Source organism: Macaca mulatta, chromosome 10 (assembly GCF_049350105.2).
Source record: "Macaca mulatta isolate MMU2019108-1 chromosome 10, T2T-MMU8v2.0, whole genome shotgun sequence".
Taxonomy (NCBI): domain Eukaryota; kingdom Metazoa; phylum Chordata; class Mammalia; order Primates; family Cercopithecidae; genus Macaca; species Macaca mulatta.
In genome coordinates, this window is record NC_133415.1 from 5,320,169 (window position 1) to 5,342,411 (window position 22,243).

Genomic DNA, 22,243 nt, shown 5'->3' on the forward strand with positions numbered 1-22,243 from the left:
CATGTTATAACTTGCCATTTATTTAGATCTTTTAAAATTTCTCTCAGTAGTGTTTTGTAGATTACAGTGTACAGGCCTCGCATATTTTATCTCTGAGCATTTCATAATTTTCATGTTTACTTTTTTTTTTTTGAGATGGTAGTCTTGCTGTGTCACCCAGGCTGGAGTGTAGTGGCACAATCTCGGCTCACTGCAAGCTCTGCCTCCTGGGTTCAAGCGATTCTCCTGTCTCAGCCTCCCCAGTAGCTGGGATTACAGGCGCCCGCCACCACAACCAGCTAAGTTTTGTATTTTTAATAGAGATGGGGTTTCACCATGTTGGCCAGACTGGTCTTAAACTCCTAACCCCAAATGATCCACCTGCCTCAGCCTCCCAAAGTGCTAGGATTACAGGTATGAGCCACTGCACCCAGCCTGGTATATCCACTTTTTATAAAATGCCATGTGGGTTTATCACTGAGAGACAAGGAGGCGACACAACCACACGCTTTGCAGTCTGTGCATGAAACTGACCGACAGATGCTCAGGGACCAATCACAGACCGACTTTGAGAGACGTGATGCAACTGGTCAGTGATCATCATGCACATCTGTTATCTACACTGTGATTTGTAGGCTGAAGAACTGGCGGCAGAGCTTGTACTTCATACAGCACTCACAGTGCACACACCATGGGAGCTGGGATCTGATCTGTATTGTTGGGAGACCACTATAATTTAACTAAACGGTGACAATTAATTTTTTTATTTTTAAAAACAGAGATAGGGTTTCACTATGTTGCCCAGGCTGGTGTCAAACTCCCAGACTCAAGCAATTCACCTACTTGGCCTCCCAAAGTGTTGGGATTACACGCATGAGCCACTGCAGCAAGTCACTGACTGAAATTTATGCATAATGGAACTGTGCAAAGGGAGGAAAGCCTGCGTTTGAAAAATTGTCCTTAAAAATTAGAGGCCTAGGATGAGGCTCTGTTCCTCCAGAAGGATATTCACTTGCTTCTGCCAGATATTTGAGGTCCTTGCAATCTGAGATCACCTTAATCCAGTCTCAAGGATTGGGCGTAGCTAGAACTGGACTTTAGTCCTTGATTAAGCTGATCTGCTTCCAGGTCACCTGTACTCCTAGGATGGAGTTTTTTTGGGTCCCAATCCAAAGTTTGGGATGTTTACCAGGTTCTTCCCTTCTTAATAGGCTTTATGTATGAGTGTTTGACTCTAGCCCCTCAAAAGTGCCACTCAGGCCTTAACTGATTCTTTCATAAAATGGCCAACACCCCAGGGACACAATGGCCCCAAATGTCAAGTTTCCATCTTCTCCAGACCATGACCTGGCAGTTCTTCACTATCTTGTAAACTCTCCAATTCCTCCACATATGTTTAAAGATTCCATCCACCTTTGCCAGTTAACTTCCAAACTACTGAGCCATTGTCAGAAATGGAGTTCCCTGGCTGGGTGCGGTGGCTCACACATGTAATCCCACCACTTTGGGAGGCCAAGGTGGGAGGATCACCTGAGGTCAGGAATTCGAGGCCAGCCTGGCCAACATGATGAAATCCCATCTCTACTAAAAACACAAAAACTAGCCAGGTATGGTGGTGGGCACCTGTAGTCCCCATTCCTCAGGAGGCTGATGTGGGAGAACCACTTGTGACCAGGAGGTGGAGGTTGCAGTGAGCTGAGATTACGCCACCGCACTCCAGCCTGGGCAACAGAGTGAAACTCTGTCTCAAAAAAATTAAATAAACAAATGAAAATAAATGAAAATTTTAAAAAGAAATGGAGTTCCCCATCTTAACTTTCTCAAACCATCCCAAATTTATCAGCCCTACATTTTGAAATAGCTACTTGTCTCATTATTTTTTTTACTTCCATGGCTACAAAGAAGTAATTCTGTAAACTTCAATAAAATCTGATCAGGTGTGGTGGCTCACACCTATAATCCCAGCACTTTGGGAGGCCGAGGCGGGCGGATCACGATGGCAGGAGATCGAGACCATCCTGGCTAACACAGTGAAACCCTGTCTCTATTAAAAATACAAAAAATTAGCAGGGTGTGGTGGTGGGTGCCTGTAGTCCAAGCTACTCAGGAGGCTGAGGCAGGAGAATGGTGTGAACCTGGGTGGCGGAGCTGGCAGTGAGCCAAGATCGCGCCACTGCACTCTAGCCTGGGCGACAGAGCGAGACTCAGTCTTAAAAAATAATAATAGTAATAAATAAAGTAAAATAAATAAATAAAATCCATAGACTGGAATAGGAAAACAATTACATTTCTATCCTTAATGTTTTCCTCATATTCAGACAACATTACCCAAATAACTTTCTCATTAAAACACTAATACAATTTTCAAACAGAAAGCTGTCACCTTTTAATAAGCACAAGAGTACAGATTTAAGTGGAGAGGAAGGCTTCACTAAATACCTCCTATGCTGGGCCACCTTCTAGCAGCTGAGGGTGCAGCTGTGGAGAAAACAGAGAAACATCTCTGGTGTCATGGAACCGCCATTCTAAGGAGGGGAGACAGACGGGAAACAGACAAATCAAGAAAGCATGTACCGACCAGGCGCAGTGGCTCGTGCCTGTAATCCCAGCACTTTGGGATGCTGAGGCCAGCGGATCACCTGAGGTCAGGAGTTCAAGATCAGCTTGGCCAACATAGCAAAACCCCATCTCTACTAATACAAAAATTAGCCAGGCATGGTGGCGGGCGCCTGTAATCTCAGCTACTCAGGAAGCTGAGGCAGGAGAATGGCTTGTACCCAGGAGGTGGAGGTTGCAGTGAGCCGAGATCGCACCACTGCACTCCAGCATGGGTGACAGAGTAAGACTGTCTCAAAAAAAAAAAAAAAAGAAGAAAGCATGTACTACATGGTGACAGGTAGAGGGAAGGGCTGAAAGTATAAATAAGGTGTTCAGGGAGGGTGTCTGTGCAGGGGGCAGGGGGAATGGGGTGCAGTCATGATAGCCTTCCCACCTATAAACAGCGCACCGAGCTGTGATGGTCCCATGAGGCCCGCTGCCTCCTGGTACTCCCAGCTCACTTGGACCCTGGGCAGCCATGAACACGGCTTTCCCAACACCATCCTAATGCAGGGAAAAGGAGGCAGCTGCCACACTCAGCCACTCACACGCTGCGTGTCAGACGTATCACTCCCCTACACACTCACCCATGGCATGAGGCCAGCACTCCAGCCCTACGCCAGCTGCCTAACGTCCCGAGCAACTAGGCACGGCTGCTCATCCTGGGTGTTACAGAGCCATCCTTGATTGACACAGCTGGACGCTGACCAGCTGCTCACATTTGAGCATGAACAGGCCACACTCAGTTACCTCCATGCACCACGATTCACTGAGCAAGTGTGAGTTGCTACTAGACTGTGGACTTCCTCATGTGGAAGCCAGATCATGGCCCCCAGAGATGTCCACTCCCCAGTCCTGGGGCTGGTGGATGTGTTACCTGATGTGCAAAAGGAGCTCTACAGATTTAATAGAGGGTACTGCTGTGGGTTGACTTGTGTCCCCTCAAAAGATGTGTTGAAGCCCTACCCCTCCCCACACCTCAGATTATGAGCTTATTTGGAAACAGGGTCACTGCAGATGTGAGCAGTTGAGATGAGGTCATGGAGTGGGTTGGGCCCTAAGCCAATATGACTGGTGCCCTTATCAAGAGGAAATTTGGATGCAGACACAGACACACAGGGAGCAGGCCACATGAAGACGAAGGCAGAGCTTGGAGGGATGTGGCCACAAGCCAAGGAGAGCCAACAACTGACGGCCACAACCAGAAGCCAGGAAAGGCAAGGAAGGCTACCAGAGCCTTTGGAGGGAGTGTGGCTGTGCTGACGCCTTGATTGTGAACTGCTATCCTCCTGAAGAGGGAATAAATGCCTGTTGTTGAAGCTACCCAGTTCATGGCACTTTGTTATAGCAGCCCTGGGACATAGGTGAGGGTACAGGCTCTGGGAGGGGAGAGCACCCTGGGTGATCCAGGTGGGCCCAGTGTGATACCTGAGCTCTTACAAGCAGAGAACTTTCTCTGGCTGGCGTCAGAGAGATGCAGCAAAAGAAATGGCAGGAGTGAGGTGGTGAAGGCGAGGTCAGAGATCAGACGCAAGAGGACTCTACCTGCGCGGCTGCAAGCCAGGGAATGCACACAACTCCCGGCAGCTGAGAATGGCCAGGAGACGGGACTGCATATTTTCAAAACTAATAAAACTGTATGCCTGAAAAAATGAATTTTAGGCCGGATGCTGTGGCTCACACCTGTAATCCCAGCACTTTGGGAGGCCAAGGTGGGTGGATCACCTGAGGTCAGGAGTTCGAGACCAACCTGGCCAACATGGCAAAACCCCATCTCTACTAAAAATACAAAAATTAGCTCAGCATGGTGGCGCATACCTATAGTCCCAGCTACTGGAGAGGCTGAGGCAGGAGAATCACTTGAACCCAGGAGGCGGAGGTTGCAGTGAGCCAAGATTGTGCCATTGCACTCCAGCCTGGGCAAGAGTGAGACTCCGTCTCAAAAAAAAAAGAATTTTACTGTATGTAAATTATATCTTAATAAACCCAACTTTATTTATTCATTTATTTTGAGGCAGAATTGCACTCTTGTCACCCAGGCTGGAGTGGCACGATCTCGGCTCACTGCAACCTCCCTAGTTCAAGGGGTTCTCTGTCTCAGCCTCCTGAGTAGCTGGGATTACAGGCGCCCACCACTACGCCCAGCTAATTTTTTTGTAGTTTTAGTACAGACAGGGTTTCACCATGGTGGCCAGGCTGGTCTTAAAACTCCTGACCTCATGTAATCCGCCCGCCACAGCCTCCCAAAGTGCTGGGATTACAAGCGTGAACCACTGCACTCGGCCAACTCGACTTTAAAAAACACCAATACAAACCCTCAAACCCACCTCCACGGCCTGGTTTCTTAGGAATTAATAGAGTGGGGAGTCAGCCGTGGAAGGCTGGCAGGACACATCGTCGTCACTCCCACAGGGGAAGGCAGTGTGGACAACTTCTCCAAGGACATCAGGGAGGCAGCCCTGCTCCCACCTGATGTAGCGGGGCCCAGGAGCCCCGGGCAGGATGCGGCTTCTCTCTCCCCACCGCCTTGGCTTGGCAAAGCAGGACATGGCTGCCCTGGAAGGCACAGACCACACATGTCACATCACCCTGGGAAAGGGGCTTCGAGAAAGGCCTGCATTTGTCTAGGGAATCATCTACCTCTCATTTCTATCAGACCAAATGGAGTCAAGCTCGCAACAGCAGGAGCCTGCTCTTCCTGCTCCACGGCTGGTTTTCAGGGAACCACTGTCCCGCTTATGTGATTGCGGTGGAATCGTGGCTGTGAGGGCTCATCTGCTTTTCAGGCTGGAACCATCAGTGACAGAGCAAAGGCTGAGGCCACAACTAAGCAGGCAGTGTGTCTTCAATACAGGTCATTAGATGCATGATTAGAGTTAATAATCACCTAGGATTTAAATTCTGCTAACCTATGTGGGTCAAAAAGAGTTTAACTTGAGCACTTAATGCCTTTAAGATCATAATCAGGAGAACTAAAATGAGCTCTCAAGTTTCTTGGATAATTTGTATTCACTCTTTCCTCTCTCTGGACTTGGTTCTTTAGTGAAAGGAAATTCCGAAGTTTAAAGACAACCACATCTGGAGCCGCACGTTCCGTTCACTGGCAGATGCAGCACACATGCCCCGGTGACCCCGTGACCCTCTGTCCCCGCTCTTTCCACGCTGTGGGCTGCTCTCAGTTTCCCTCCGTGCCTCTCCTTGAAGCTGGGAGTCTGCCAGTTATGCGAGGCCATGGTTGGTAGTGGCAGGGAATCGTGCCCGCTGTTTTACACGGCAGGACAGCGCATGGCATGCAGTAGGTGCTCAGTAAATATTTGCTGAATAAATGAACTCAGGAATGAATGACTGACGAATGCCCCTAATAGCTGCTCAAGTGAAAGCAGAACTCATCAAATCAGAGTGACTCAAATGCCATAGGGTGTCTGAAGGACAAAACTCCTGTCTCTAGTTTGGGGGAGCAGCAAGGAAGGCTTCAGGAAGGAGGTGGCATTTAAGACTTGAGGAAACTCAAGTGGTGGGTGCCCGGCAGGAGCCGCAGGCTCCCACAGCCAGTCCTGAAGCACCTACCAGCAAGAGGCTCCGGGTTCAACCATGAGTGATGAGCCAAGGATTCTGGCCTCGCAGGGTCTTAGGGAGAGCCACTGTCACCAAGCACCCAAGCACCAGGTGTAACAAGTACCTGCCTCAGCATACAACCCCGGCAGGTGGTTCAGGGAGCCTTCCCTAAGAGTGAGTTTAAGCTGAGGTCTCAAAGGTAGAGGTCATGGGGGTGCGGCGGGGTATGAGGGTAAGGGCATGTGTCTCTGACACGCCTAGTTCACGAGAAGAACCGGAAGGGGCTTGCGTAGAAAGCGTGTCGATTGGTCCCTGGAATGTCAGGGCCGTGCCCTTCTATCAACCTCTCATCCCATAAACATTGGATGGACGGGACAACATTAAGATGGAAGAGGCAATGATAAGCAAGGAAGCACCTACCAAGCCCACACTACCTGCCAGGTGCAGCAATCCAGAGAAACACTAGTATGCATCCCTCTTGCAGCTGAGGGAAACTGAGCCACAGGCTAGCTGAAAAACCCATCCGCGTCTGAGAGCTGCTAAGTGGTGGGTCAGGACCCTGCACCTTGTCCTGCCTTTGATGTCCCCTGCCCCAGCCCTAGCAGGAGGCTGGCAACTGAGACCAAAAAGGGTCGCCAGGGTCAGGGGAGGGGAAAACGCAGGACAGCTCAGAATCAGACACACTGAGCGCGAGGGCCTCCGGGAGGGCCCAGGTGACATCTGGAAGGCGGGTGGGTGACAGGTTTGAAGCTCACAAGGGTGATGGTGAGGTGCAGGGGGCCTTGTGGAGCCAGAGGGGCTGGGGTCATCCAGAAAAGCAAAGGGATCGAATGCTAGCGCAGAAAAGGGAACGCCGCTGAGGGCTCCGAGGAAAGCACGCACACACAGTGGGAAAGTCCATGTCTGCTCGCCTGGGCCTGCGGTCATTTAACGTCATGTGTATAAAAATGACACCTGCTGGATGGATGTGTTACACCTTAGGCTAGAATCTCATCTTTTTGTCTCTCGGAAGAATTAATTCCTTTTCTGAGTTCTAATTTTATTTATTTATTTGTTATTTTTGAGTCGGAGTCTCGCTGTTGCCGGGCTGGAGTGCACTGGCGCAATGTCGGCTCACTGCAGCCTCTGCCTCCCGGGTTTAAGCGATTCTCCTGCCTCAGCCTTCTGAGTAGCTGCGATTACAGCCACACCACGCCCAGCTAAATTTTGTATTTTTAGTAGAGACGGGGTTTCACCATGTTGGCCAGGATGGTCTCAATCTCTTGACCTTGCGATCCACTCACCTGAGTTCTAATTTTTAATTGTTCCTTCTTGTCTTTCAGAGGCTTCCTCCTTGAAGAGTCTACAGCAGACCTGATACCATAATTGGGCATACATCCTTCTGAAATCCCTTCTAGAATATGATTTAACCTACTAAGAAAGCCCACATTTGAATTCATTCATTCCAAAAAAAGTCTCGGTGCACTTCCTAGGTTTTGAGCTTTTTTTTATGAGTCCACAGAAGCTGCCATGGTTTTCTCTGCGTCCATGGCCATGTTTTCCCTCTGGGTTCTTGTTTCTTTTAAGTCTTATACCTCTATTAGTATTAAAGATCATCGGCTGTGCTTCAGTGTGGTTAAATATTCACTTTCACTTAGACTTCTGACCTAGACACTAACAGCTAACAGCTAACCTTGCTAGATTCATCTAAGTAAAGAGAATGCAGCAGGGCAAAAAAGCCAATAATTTCTGGTTTCCAGAGTGAAAGAAAAATACTGGGCTGGACATGATGAATCACACCTGTAATCCCAGGACTTTGGGAGGTGGAGGCAGGCAGATCACTTGAGCCCAGGAGTTTGAGACGAGCTGAACATGGCTAAACTCCATCTCTACAAAAAACACAAAATCTAGTTGGGTGTGGGGGTGCACACCTGTAGTCCCAGCTACTTAGGAGGCTGAGGTGGGAGGATTGCTTAAGCCCAAGAGGTGGAGGTTGCAGTGAGCTGAGATCGCGCCACTGCACTCCAGCCTGGCAACAGAGTGAGACCCTGTCTATAAATAAATAAATAAAAATACGATATTGGGCCAGGTGCCACCGCACCTGTAATCTCAGCAGTTTGGGAGGTGCAGCGGTCGGATCATGAGGTCAGGAGTTTGAGACCAGCCTGGCCAATATGGTGAAACCCCATCTCTACTAAATATACAAAAACTTAGCCGGGTGTGGTGTAGTACCTTGAACCCAGGAGGCAAAGATTGCAGTGACAGAGCGAGACTTCACCTCAAAAACAAACAAACAAACACCGATACAGATTTCTTATACTGGCACTCTGCTAAATACTCTTCACATTTCTCTGTTCCCACATGAAGCCTGGGACTTTGAAGGCATTGCTACTGCTCTGAATTGAAAGCTTCCACTTACAACGTTCTCCTGGAAGGATCCCCACCGGCTGTCATCCTTAGCTGGGAATGGGAGCCTGCTCCTCTGGGTTTAGTGCACCAGCCCTGGATCCACACTTCCCAGCCCTTCACTGGCGGTTCCAAACTGTGGTTTTCAGGCTGCTACAGCGGTGGTTGGCATTTTCTATTCACAGCTTGTGATCGGAATCTCTATCCCTACAGTACTTCTGGGTGTACATACTTTCTTCCCTTCTTCCCTGGGTCTGGGATCCTCTATCTTGGCTTTGGAGGAATTCACTAGGCACCCACAACCCACCCTCAGTGTCATTAGTCATCACTTGTCACGCCAGTTCTTTGAACCCTGTTAGTGCCAGCTTTTTCTCTCAAGGATCCTTGGCTTCAAACACATTTAAATACCCTCTCCCCTTCATGCCTCTCATTTTCCAAAGCCCTCGTCCCAGCATAGCACTCTCCCTTGAGTCCCGCCTTCAAGATCTTCCCATAATTGAACTTAAAAAAAAAAAAAATTCCCTCTTTCAGAACACCTCGCTGAATAGACTAGATTAGGCTTATTTTTATGATTTGAAAATTACAACAATAGAGTGCCTTCCTTTCTGGAAAAGGCTCTCAACAAAGTGAGTTTTTCTAAAGGAAGAAGAGAATGAAAATCGCGTTCTAAACTTTTGTGCACTTCTGATTGCTTGCTTGTGAATCACAGCAGAGCGGCGCAAAGATGGGAAGCCCACGCTCCCTTGCCTGTATCTGGTGACAGGTTCTGTAACATGTGTCAAAGTTGGGGGAAGAAAAAGACAATTGTACTACTCAAGCAAAATACTCTGCTTCACAAATTGTAAAGTCCAAGGACACTGTCAACAGGTCAAATACCGCCCTGTTTGTTTCTGTTACAAATAACTTTCACATACTCAGAGATGATTCCAATTTAAAGCAAATTTCTAACTTCTCTGAACATTTTTTTTCTTTAAACATCATTTGCGTTACTTTCATCCCCAATGCACAGATAGAAAAACAGAAGCCGGGTGTGGTGGCTCACGCCTGTAATCCCAGCACTTTAGGTGGCTGAGGCAGGTGGATCACTTCAGGTCAGGAGTTTGAGACCAGCCCGGCCAACATGGTGAAAGCCCGTCTCTACTAAAAATACAAAAATTAGCAGTGTGTGGTGGCACATGCCTGTAATCCCAGCTACTCAGGAGGCTGAGGTAGGAGAATCACTGGAACCTGGGGGGCCGAGGTTGCAGTGAAGCCGAGACCACACCAGTGCACTCCAGCCTGGGCAGTAGAGTGAGACTCCAGCTCCAATCCCGCCCCCCCGCAAAAAAAGAGACACTACCCCAGTTATCAAGCTGTCTCATAAAATGAGCTAAAATAAGACTGCAATCTAGAATTTATCAAATTTACTCATAATCCTAGGCAGAAGGTAATATGTTCCTCATGTTAGCAGCCCACTCGATGTTATTTTATTCCATGTGGAAAGCTGTCTGAAAATGCTTCAAAAAATTCATCCCATTTAAACATCCCTATAACCATTTCTTCCATAGATAATAGAAGAAAACTTGTTTCAGATCAAGAATTACATATCACTTGATTGGACAATCTGTATTTTACAAGCCATATTGCTGAATTATAAACATGCATTTAAATACTCATGTAAAGCTGACGATGAACTTCTTAGAAAGGGACATATCCACGTGTCAACCTCTAAATAACTGGGTCTCTTTTACTGAAAGTTGGCAATTTGTCACCTTGGTGTGGTTATCACATAACCACAGACGTATTCAGTTACAAATAGATGCAAAAAAATATGGGGCCTCACTCACTCTTTTTTTGTCTGAGATGTGTAGTGGTGCGATCTCAGCTCCCTGCAACCTCCGCCTCCTGGGTTCAAGCAATGTTCCTGCCTCAGCCTCCCAAGTAACTGGGATTACAAGCACCTGACCCCACGCCTGGCTAATTTTTGTATTTTTAGTAGAGACAGGGTTTCACCATGATGGCCAGGCTGGTCTCAAACTCCTGATCTTGTGATCCTCCCACCTTGGCCTCCCAAAGTGCTGGGATTACAGGTATGAGCCTCCACGCCTGGCCTCGCTCACTCTTAAAAATGAAAAATGAAAAATGAAAAGGGTGGGGGAGCTTCAATATTCTGCTTTACTATATAGCCTCATCTCAAACCATTCCTATGAAGCTCATAATCTTGGAAGCCATTAGTCCTGTATTTGCCTTCCTAACTCTTACTATTCAAAATGATGCTCTTTTGAAGGTTGGCTTGTGGTCTATAAGTTAAAAGTATAAAGCAAGTAAATCTGAATAGAAATCTTCACTCCTCTTTATCTGCAAATCTCTTAAAATGAAGCAAAATAAAAGCAGTCCGACGAGTCCTACCTCCTGGAACACAAACAATATTTCATCTGAGTTTTCTCTAATTTCTCCTGGGAATATTTTAGCTTCACAATCAGAGCGGGAGAAGGACCCTCGCCTTGTTAAATATCAGTGTTGGCCGGGCGCGGTGGCTCACGCCTGTAATCCCAGCACTTTGGGAGGCCGAGGCGGGCGGATCACAAGGTCAGGAGATCGAGACCATCCTGGCTAACACTGTGAAACCCCGTCTCTACTAAAAATGCAAAAAATTAGCCGGGCGAGGTGGCAGGCGCCTGTAGTCCCAGCTACTCGGGAGGCTGAGGCAGGAGAATGGCGTGAACCCGGGAGGCGGAGCTTGCAGTGAGCCGAGATCGCGCCACTGCACTCCAGCCTGGGCGACTAAGCGAGACTCTGTCTCAAAAAAAAAAAAAAAAAAAAAAAAAAAAAAATATATATATATATATATATATATATATATCAGTGTTGCCCAAATCACTTCCCTTTCGCCATATCCCTTCCCTATGAAGTCAGTTGTTTGGAATTTAAATCCATGATCTTGCAGAAAGAAAGAGGATTTTATCTAAATAGATCCTCAGGCCATCTTATAAAAATTCTATTTAATCCATAATATACACCAAACCTAGTGGTGATTACGAAGAGGACCATTTCAGTGGCAGCCCTCACCTTCCTAACACCGTTGTAATGGGAAGTACATATTGGACATCTGGAGGGAACACCCTGTCAATACAGAAGGAAGAAGAGCTCTCTCAGTCTAGGTGTGGGGGAAGCTGCAGGGGCCTGGGGCAATTTTGCTGCGGTGGGATGGAGCGGGCCACCATCTGTAGGGGCTGCTGTCTGCACTCCGGTTTAGGTGCCCCCCCATCCAGCCAGCTCCCACCCACATCTCAGTACTGTGGTGACCACAGACGCCCATCAATACATTCTTCTAGAATTAAATCCTGTTAATCATGTACTTATTCCAGGAACATTTACAAGTACCTACTCAGTTTATAGGTCTAGCAGGGCAGAAAGAAGTAAGACAACCTGTCTGCCCTCAAGGAATTAGTCTCAGTGTGGACAGTCAGACTAACCAGGAACCAGGGTGCCGGCAGCACCGGGCCATGGTTTGACGGAACTGTGTCTGGGCACGGGGAGATTCACTGGGCCTGCATTTCAGCAGATCCCTCTTCAAGATGAAGAGGCCTGGTTCAGGTATGCCATGGAGTTGGAGTAAAAGCAAATGCAAGGTGTAGCCCCACCAAAATCTGAGGTCACAATCACCTTCAAAACACACAGGAGGCCGGGTGCGGTGGGGCTTACGCCTGTAATAGCGAGACTCTGGGAGGCTGAAGTGGGTGGATCACCTGAGGTCAGGAGTTCAAAACCAGCCTGGCCAACATGGTGAAACCCCATCTCTACTAAAAATACAAAACTTAGCTGGGCATGGTGGCAGGTGCCTATAGTGCCAGCTACTTAGGAGGCTGAGGCAGGAGAATTGCCTGAACCTGGGAGGCGGAGGTTGCAGTGAGCCAAGATTAAGCCACTGCACTCCAGCCTGGGTGACAGAGCAAGACTCTGTCCCAAAAAAAAAAAAAAAAAATCACATAGGAACCACTGGTAACAACTTTATTGTACTAGTGGAGAACTCTTAATTGTATATTCCAAAATGAAAAACAATTTTGGTGTGTAAGAGGCGATGGTAGTATGTTGCTTTCTGAAAGCCTTTGAAAAATCCTAAAATGGCCAGAGTGAAAACTACACAGGTATCAGACCTGGCTAAGTGAGAAATGCAGGAGCCAGCGGTATGTCCTTGTGGGGAAAAGAAAGAAAGATCAGCCTGTTACTGTGTCTATATAGGAAGAAGAAGACATAAGAGACTCCATTTGGTTCTGTATTTGAGATGCTGTTAATCTGTGACCCTGCCCCCAACCTTGTCCTTGCAAGAGACATGTGCTGTGGTGACTCAAGGTTTAATGGATTTTGGGCTGTGCAGGATGTGTCTTTGTTAAACAAGTGCCTGAAGGCAGCTTGCTGGTTAAAAATCCTGCTGGTCCCTGGGCAATGGAACATCTCGGTGTGAGACTCGATTGTATGCTCTGTTTACTGAGATAGGAGAAAACCGCCTTACGGCATAAGGCGAGACTTGCTGGCGCAATGCTGCTAAGAGGTTTATGGAGATGTTTGCATATGCATATCAAGGCATAGCATTTTTCCTTTATTCATGTCACAGAGATCTTTATCCATCCATATGTTTTACTGCTAATTTTCTCCCTTCGATGATCCTATTGTCCTGCCACTCCCTTATCTTTAAGATGGTAAAGATAATTATCAATAAATACTAAGGGAACTCAGAGACCGGTGCAGGGCGTGGGTCCTCTGTATGCTGAGCGCGGGTCCCCTGGGCCCACTTTTTCTTTGTCTGTGTCTCATTTCTTTTCTCAAGTCTCTCCTTCCACCTAACGAGAAACACCCACAGGTGTGGAGGGGCCTTCACCCCTTCACTCCTTCTTAAGACACCTCCTGAGATGGGCAGTTTTTTAAGCCACCACTTTGAGCTTCACAACCCTTCAGAGAGGTGGCATGGAGAGGAACTTCATTTTCTGATGAGAAAACAGCAGTTTAAAGAAGGGAACAAAGGTCTCCAGGCCTGGCAGGCAGCAGCTAAGGGGCTAGAATCCAAATCTCATGATTAATGACCTAATACCTTTTCCACTATATCAAGCTGCTTTGCTGATACAAAGCAAAATTTCCAAATTTTCAACCACTTTTACCACATGTGAGCCTCAAAACAAATGCAGCTTAGCTGCAAAGATAACCATGACAGGGTGAGACCTAGCAAGGAGTAAGTTATTTTCTTTTCAAATGCATAAACTTTCAAGACACCATAATACCACTATTAAAAGACGCTAATTAAATATCCTAAAAGCAAAGAATGCACACACCTCTGGGTAACAAGCAAATCTGGTCCTGTCTGGAAAACGTGCCTGCATAGCGGCAGAAATACTTGGAAAAAGAAATACATTCTTTTAAACATGGGCCACTGGAACAGCTAAGGCTTTTTCCTGTTTGATTCTTACCTTAAACTCATCTTATCACCAAGCTGGAAATGTAAATTTTGTGCCCAAGTTTCCCTAACCACATGGCCTTAAAGGTGATCTAGCTTATTCTATGCAATTCATAAGACATAGCACATTTCTACCCCATAATCAGAAACTATACCTTTTTAAAAAGTATCTAGAGCTGGGCGCAGTGGCTCACACCTGTAATCCCAGCACTTTGGGAGGCCGAGGCAGGTGGATCACCTGAGGTCAGGAGTTCAAGACCAGCCTGGCCAACATGGCAAAACCCTGTTTCTACTAAAAATACAAAAATTAGCCGGGCGTGGTGGCATGCACCTGTAATCCCAGCTACTTGGGAGGCTGAGGCAGGAGAATCCCTTGAACCCGGAAGGCGGAGGTTGCAGTGAGCTGAGATTGCACCACTGCACGCCAGCCTGGGCAACAAGAGCTAAACTCCATCTCAAAAAAAAAAAAGAAAGAAAAAAAAAGAAAAAGAAAAAGAAAAATGGACTCTATGCCAAGCTACCAAAAACAAATAAAAACAGCGACTCTCAAGTTCCAAAAAAGCAGAAATTAGGCCACAACCTCTAACTGCAATGTAACAAAATTAGTACAAACATTAAAGAAAAACACTGGCTGCTTAGAAGTGAAGACACTCATCCTATTTGCCATTAAAAATATATCCATCCACATACAGAAACCAAGAGAGCAAAAAAAAAAAAAAAAGAGAGAGAGAAAAAAATTGGCACATTTCAAATATATTTATAATGAGCAAATAAATATTTTAATTAATGTTTTTTTTTTTTCTAAAAGACCACTTAGGCCTGGTGCAATGGTTCATGGCTATAGTCCCAGCACTATGGGAGGCTGAGGCAGGAGGATGGCTTGAGCCCAGGAGTTTGAGACAGGCCTGAACAACATAGCAAGACCCCGTCTCTGCAAAAAATACAAAAATTAGTCAGGCATGGTGGCGTGTGCCTGTGGTCCTAGCTGCTTGGGAGGCTGAGGTGGGAGGATCACCAGAGCCCAGGGAGGTCCAGGCTGCATCAGGCCATGATCACGCACCTGTGCTCTAGCCTAGGTGACACAGTGAGATTCTGTCTCAAAAATAAGTAAATAAATAAAATTTAAAAGACTGCTTAATGATGACTACATAAATATTTATTTATTTTTTGAGACCAGGTCTCACTCTGTCACCCAGGCCGGAGTGCAGTGGCGCCATCTCAGTCACTGCAACCTCCACTTCCCAGGCTCAAGGGATCCTCCCACCTCAGCCTCCCAAGTAGATGGGGCCACAGGCACACGCCACTACACCCGGCTAATTTTTGTATTTTTAGCAGAGGCGGGGTTTCGCCAGGTTGCCCAGGCTGGTCCTGAACTCCTGGGCTCAAGCAATCCATCTCCTTCGGCCTCACAAAGTGCTGAAATCACAGGCGTGAGCCACTACGCCTGGGCTACTTAAATATTTATTACAAAAACAGACTCTCCAAAACAGCACACAAGAAACTGAACACTGACCACCAATTACTAAAGAGTAAGATGTCCTGGCAAGAATAGGTTCTTCATCTTTTACCATGAGGAGGATTATCTTTACGTTTCCTTTTTATTTCTGGTGTGAAAATCAGTTTCATGGATCCATGCTTGTCTTGTTCAGCATTCGGGACAGTAGCCCACAGCAGCTACTCAGTAAATATTTATAGAATGACTGCATTAAATACATACACATATATAAAGAGATTGGTTAAATATTATTGTATCTAAACACAATAGGATATTATATATACATTTCAAATGATGCAGAAATGTTTTCCACATAGAAAGATTTTTCATAACCTAGTCAATAAAAAGTTATAAAATAGTTTATAAAGAAGACAGGTTTTCTCTTTCTTCTCTCTAGTTCTCTCTCTCTCACATACAATTTTTTTTTTTTTTTTCTGGAGACGGAGTCTCACTCTGTCACCCAGGCCAGAGTGCTGTGGTACCATCTCAGCTCACTGCAACCTCCCTCCCGGGTTCAAGCAATTCTCCTGCCTCAGTCTCCTGAGTAGCTGGGACTACAGGCGCCTGCTACCACGTCCAGCTTAATTTTCATATTTTTTTTGTAGAGACAGGGTTTCACCATATTGGCCAGGCCGGTCTCAAACTCCTGATCTTGTCATCTGCCCACCTCAGCCTCCCAAAGTGTTGGGATTACAGTTATGAGCCACCGCGCCTGGCTGATACACTATTTTTAAAACTCTGTTCATAAGTTTGATAAACAGGAGCTGGTGAAAACCACTGCAGTATTTGATGATTATGGCATGTCTCTTACTTTGTGTTTAAGACGTCGGAAAAGGGCCCGGCACGGTGGCTCACGCCTGTAATCCCAGCACTTTGGGAGGCCGAGGCGGGAGGTTCACCTGAGGTCAGGAGTTTGAGAACAGCCTGGCCAACATGGCAAAACCCTGTCTCTACTAAAACTACAAAAATTAGCTGGGTGTGGTGGTGAGTACCTGTAATCCCAGCTATTCGAGAGGCTGAGGCAGGAGTATCACTTGAATCCGTGAGGCAGAGGTTGCAGTGAGCCAAGATCGTGCCACTGCACTCCAGCCTGGGTGACAAGAGCAAAACTCCATCTCAGAAAACAAACAAAACAAAACAGATGTGGGAAAAGAAAGAAAAAACATTTTTTCCTACTGTCGGTTAATTAATTTTATTTTATTCATTTGTTTTTGAGATGGAGTCTTGCCCTGTCACCCATCCTGGAGTGTAGTGGCACAATCTCAGTTCACTAAAACCTTCACTTCCCAGGCTCAAGCAATTCTCCTGCCTCAGCTTCTTGAGTAGCTGGGATTACAGGTGTCCGCCACCACGCCCAGCTAATTTTTCTATTTTTTTTTGTAGAGATGGGGTTTCACCATGTTGGCCAGGCTGGTCTCAAACTCCTGGCCTCAAGTGATCTGCCCACTCCGGTTTCCAAAGTGCTGGGATTACAGGAGTGAGCCACCGCACCCAGCTTGCCAATTAATTTACTTTTGCTTCGGAGTTACACAGGTCATCATCAGCCCCAGTGTCCCTGGTCTCTCATGAATGGTGACCACACAAATTCATATCATCTGGCCGTTTCTTCAGCCTATCCTTGGCATGTTCTGGCATTGGCCTATCTCAACAAGCCATCTACTTAATATTCAAATCAAAATGAAAACAGCTCAGAGACGGTATACTGCTCGGTACCAGTCAGTGTGGACATCCCAAGGGTCTGCTAAGCACCCACATTTCTCAAAGTTAATGTTACCAAGTTTTAAATTATACAAAACATGCCTGCCATGAAGCAATGAAGTTCCCAGCAAAACTCACACAATAACTCAGAACTTAAAAGTGAATCCTAGGCCGGGCACGGTGACTCACGCCTGTAATCCCAGCACTTTGGGAGGCTGAGGCAGGTGGATCGTGAGGTCAGGAGTTCAAGACCAGCCTGGCCAAGATGGTGAAACCCCCATCTCTACTAAAACTGCAAAAATTAGCTGGGAGTGGTGGCAGGCTCCTGTAATCCCAGCTACTCTGGAGGCTGAGGCAGGAGAATCGCTTGAACCCCAGCAGCAGAGGTTGCTGTGAGCTGAGATCAGGCAACTGCACTCCAGCCTGAGCGACAGAGGGAGACTCCATCTCAAAAAAAAAAAAAAAAAAAAAAAAAAAAGTGAACCCATGCACATGTATCTTACTTTCAGTCTGAAAATGTATCTAACCTTGCATCACAAAGTAATAACCCCCAGATTGCTGGTCTGTAGTACAACAACAGTAAACACTGAAAACACTTAAATATTTCCATCTGGAAACAGTAAATTAAACCTTCTACTTACCTGTGGTGACAGCTTCTCAGTTCTGAGCTTGTCTTGCCACAAACTGTGAGTCCACAGAGCAGACGGGGCCCTGAGCTTCAGCCTGGCAGTAAGAAGGTGAAGGAGGAAGTGATTACGCTATGTTCTCTGAATGCCCCCCAACTCTTCACCTTGGAAGAGGAAAGTCATCCCGACCCTGCCCAGCAACGACAGGGGGTGTCACAGGGTCCTTCTCAGTAAAACCCCGTGTCCTTGCCCTGACCCAGTTCCTCAAGCCACCCTTATCCCAAGGAGGCTGGGAGAGGAGGGGCCTCCCTGGTTTCCTGGCAGGGGTCGGCGGGGGCGGCGGGGGCTGACGTGGTCGTGCAGCCCCGGAGGTCCCACGAAGCCCAGGGCGTTGGACAACTGTGGGTTTTTCTTGGAAGGAATCCTGACACTTGGAGCACACTTCCTCTCTTTTAACTTTTAAGAAAGGCTTCAGAAAAGCACAGGCGTGCAGTTGTGCCCTGTTAGTTGGGGTGAGTGAGGGGACAGAGCCGACCCTCCGGACTTCCACTAGCACCACCCCGCGCCCCTCCGGCTTCACCCGCACCACGCGGGCCGCGCAGCGCGGGACTCCGGAAAGACCTGGGCGCCCGACCCGCAGCCCGACCCGCAGCGGCCCCGACCGGCAGCGACGTGGCGCGGCTTCCGCAGAGAAGCCACCCGGCCCAGCACAGCCTGTCTGGGGTCGCCCCGCCGCGTTGGGGCACAAAGTGGGAACCGTTCCTCAAAGGTGGCCGCAGCTGGAAGAACAAACACGCGCGTCTCCGTCCGACGGCAGCAGCCGGGCGCACCCACCCAGGGTCGGTCTGTCCGGGGCCCGGGTTTCCTCGCCTCGGGGATCCCTGGAGGTCTCGGAAAGCACCCTCTGAGTCGGGGACGCCCCAGCTCCACCGCGCCGAGGGAAGGGCAAGCCCCGATGTCCCTGCCCGTGGGCCCTCCCTCCCAGGGGACAACCCGAAGACCCAGAGTCGCTGCGGTCCCCAGACCCGACCTCCGCGCAGCGCCAAGCCCCAGGGACAGCCGCGGACTCTGGGGTTCCGGGCAGGCCCCCAGCGCTAGGAGGGAGGCCGAGCTGGGCCCCGGGATCCCTTGCACGAGTCCTCGGTGTGTGTCCTCGCTCCTAGCCCTCAGGTCTCCAGCCGCGCACCCCGGGCCCTCAGGTCCCCGGGACCCCGAGACCCCTGGCCCCGCGCATGCGCCGCCCACCCTCTGCCCTTCCCCCGTCCGCCGCCCTCCGGGTCCCGGGACCGGGAACGCACGGCCCGCGGACCCCTGCGCGCGTGCCCGCCCGCCCGCCCCCGGGCACCTGGGCCGCGGTCCGCCGCCTGCCGGTCCGTGGGGCGAACGCCCAAGGAGGCGGCGCCGGGCAGGGCGCTAGCGGCCGCCTCCGCCCCCGCCGCCCGCTGCCCCCGCCGCGGGGCCGCCGCGTCCACGGCCCATGCTCGGCGCCGCCTCCGCGCGTCCGTGCCAGCCGCGCCCCCGCGACACGCACCGCCCCTTGGCCCGCCCCCCGCCCCGGTCCGCTCGGGCGAGTGTCCCGAGGCCCGACCCGGAAGCCCCGCCCGCCCAGCGCGCCCTCCGGGCCCCAGGCCGCGGCCCCGGGACACACCCCCCGGACGGCGGCGCCCGATTGGCTGATCGAGGTGGGCGGGGCCCCGGGAGCGCTCAGCGGCTCCCACCTAGCGCCTCGCGGTCGCTGCAGCCAAGGGAAACTGAGGCCGGAGAGGTGGAGGGGCTGTCCAAGGTGACCGACGGGACACCGCTGAGCGTCGGCGCCCCTCCAGCCCGAGGCACCAGGGTGGGGCTGAATTCTAGGCGTGGACACGCCGCGGGGCGGGTGGAGGTTCTCGCCGGTCGCCAGTGCCACGCTGGCGAGCCCCTCCTGCCTTCTCGATGAGCCCGGCTGTGCCGCTCTGTGCGATAAGCCGGTCTAGACCCGGGACCCGGGACCGGGTGCTCTTGAGTCTCAGAAGTGCGTGGGGTGGGAGGCGGCCCGGGAAGGACCTTGTCCCTGGAACCCCAGGATGCAAAATAAGGAGAAGGGGAAGGCGAGCTGGGAGGACAAGGAAACAGGTGGCGAGAGGTGCCAGGGCGGTGTGGCGGGCGGGGGAACGAGGAGGGTGAAGGGCAACGCGGACGGGCTCGGGGAGGCGCCGCCAACTCCGACCCCACAACCCCACCCCTCTCCAGCAACCCGAGACCCATGCCCGCCCCCTACTCCATGCGCTGGGGGGTGAGGGACTGACTTTGTGCCCACGTAAGGCACTGGGACTCTGCCAGCGCAGGGGGAGGTCGCGGCCTGGCGGCCAATGGCGAGGAGTAGGAGAGCGCCCTGCAAAGCCGCTTTGTTCGCGCCGTGACGCCCGAGCTCCCCGCGCGGAATGCACAAACCCCCTTGGTGCCGGCACATCAGGGCGCCCATCCTTGGGAACGCAATGTGTGCTATGCCCGCCCCACTGCCTGCCCTCCACTGCCAGCTGCGCCTGCCACTGTGCTATTTGTGGCAGCCGGCGCCCAGGAGGACCCACTCCGGAAAGGAAACACAAATCTCATTAGGCAGGGGAACTGGAGACCAGGTGGGAACTGGCCCTTTCACAAACTTCTCTTAAACTCACCCTAGTTGATTAGCCAGGCACCTGTGGTGAACTTTGTCCCACCCTCCAGACACCCATATATCCTTCCCACTGGCACACCGCAGCCTCACCTTCTCTTGCACATGCTAGCCAGCAATAGCTAAGATCTATGTTATGTTTCAGAGTTTACAGGGTGATCCGCACACGTAATATCCTGGATATCTCGCGGGGGGTGCAGGCAGCCACATCCACGCTTGTCATCCTGCTGTGTTTGGTGAGGGAAGCTGACACTCCGCAGCCCACGCAGAGCTCAGGGGCTATATCCTCATGAGGACCTCTGGGCTCAAAGATATTACCTGGTGTCCCCATATCCCAGGCTCTCAAGGACCAGGGTCCACACAGGTGTGTTGGCTTCTTTTCCCAGATGCACCACCCAGGTCAACCAGGTGTTGAAAGACCTGGTGAACCTTCTCATGAACAAGGACAAAGGCTGTGTGGGGGTCTGTAGAGTGGTCATTTACACTCAGCAGACACAGAAAACTGATATTCTTGGGTTTTTGGGGCTCCCAAGGTTTTAGGGAGAGAAAACTTGTTTTTCATCCATGTGTCCCAGAAATAAGCATTTTCAATCAAATGCTGTCAGCCAGTCTCCCGCAGGCGTCCCGAGGGTAGAAGCAAGTTCAGGACTCTTCTCTTGGGCCAGAAACAGCCCCGCATCCACTGCCTCCCAGGGGTGGTAGGTTTCTTTTGGGAAACCACGCTCAGATGAGAGAGATGAAGCAATTTTCTGTTGGCCTCGAAGACCTTGTCACACACCCAGCATGGGAGCAACTGTCACAAAGGGCACACCGCCACCCCCACTCCCAGCTCCAGAAAGTCTCTCTTTACCTTCTTCAGTGCTGATGAAATGAGGAACAGAAACACCGCTGGCGCAGGGACTGAGTAGAAATCTGTAACTCTGAGGACAAATCAGTGCTCTTGAAAATGCCTCTGAGTGCCACCTGAGTTTCCGCTCTGGAGCCTTAGTGACTGCTGGGAGCATCTGGTGCATGAGGATCTTAGTTCATAGCTACCATTTATGTGGTGACAATGCCATCTCAGGTTCCGTTTTGCATTTTCTGATCTGGAAGATGTTCTGAGGGTAATTATTACTGCGCCCACATTACCAGATGGAGACTGAGGCACAGAGAAGCCCCGTCTGCACCGGGTCCCCCAGGCCAGTGGCAGGGCGCAGGACGGAAGGCAGGTCTGTAGAGCCCATATCTGCCCTGCTGAGCCGCTCACTCTTGCAAGTGCTGGCCTGCCAGCCAGCCAGAGAAGCCGAGGCCCTCCCACGGCCTCAGGGAAAGAATTGGGAAGCTGGGAATTCAGAGAGGAAAGGGTTGCTGGAGGAGGCAACCTGGAGTGATAGGGCTTGGCCGCTCAGTACTGGGCAGCAGGTAGACCCTGAGTGTTGGGAGCAGGTGATGACAGCCATTTGTGTTCAGGCACCCAAGTGCTTTCCCTGACACTGCCAGGGTGAAGCTTCTCCTATGGGCCTGGGGTCCAGACTGGAGTCTGTTTGCCATCCAGGGCCTGCGAAGTTTGCTGCTGGCTTGCCCTCTGCTGATGCGCACAGCTCTCTGTCAAGGGGGAGTGTATGCTTCCAGGGCATCATCCACCAGGGCAGTGGCCTCTGAGCTCCTGGAAGCGCGCCTGCAGGGTCAGGTGCTGGAAGTCCACTGGGGCAGGGGCCGTGGGCTGAGAAAGGGAGGGTTCACTGGCAGCGAGCAGGGAGCTGCTTGGTGACCTGAGGCTGGATCTTGTCGGTAAGGGCGAACCATGGGCATGTCCTTGGTTGCCATCCTGGTATTGACAGCAAAACCCC

The 22,243-nt window shown here is 50.1% G+C and overlaps 1 protein-coding gene across 18 annotated transcripts in view; it reads right to left on the bottom strand.

Moving 5' to 3' along the window:
- PPARA (peroxisome proliferator activated receptor alpha) overlaps nt 1-19,901 on the bottom strand; it is a 102,858-nt gene extending 82,957 nt beyond the window's left edge. For 6 of the 18 annotated variants that reach the window (XM_077948035.1, XM_077948038.1, XM_077948043.1 and 3 more), the window contains exons 1-2: nt 19,110-19,241; nt 17,780-17,861 (exon numbers count right to left, since the gene is read on the bottom strand). The gene's annotated coding sequence lies outside the window, so the exon portion shown is untranslated. Of the gene's footprint in view, nt 1-17,779; nt 17,882-18,598; nt 19,086-19,109; nt 19,248-19,482 lie in introns of those variants that run through there. The other 12 variants (XM_028827106.2, XM_028827107.2, XM_077948034.1 and 9 more) reach the window with 12 other exon arrangements.
- Nucleotides 19,902-22,243: the final 2,342 nt, after the last annotated feature.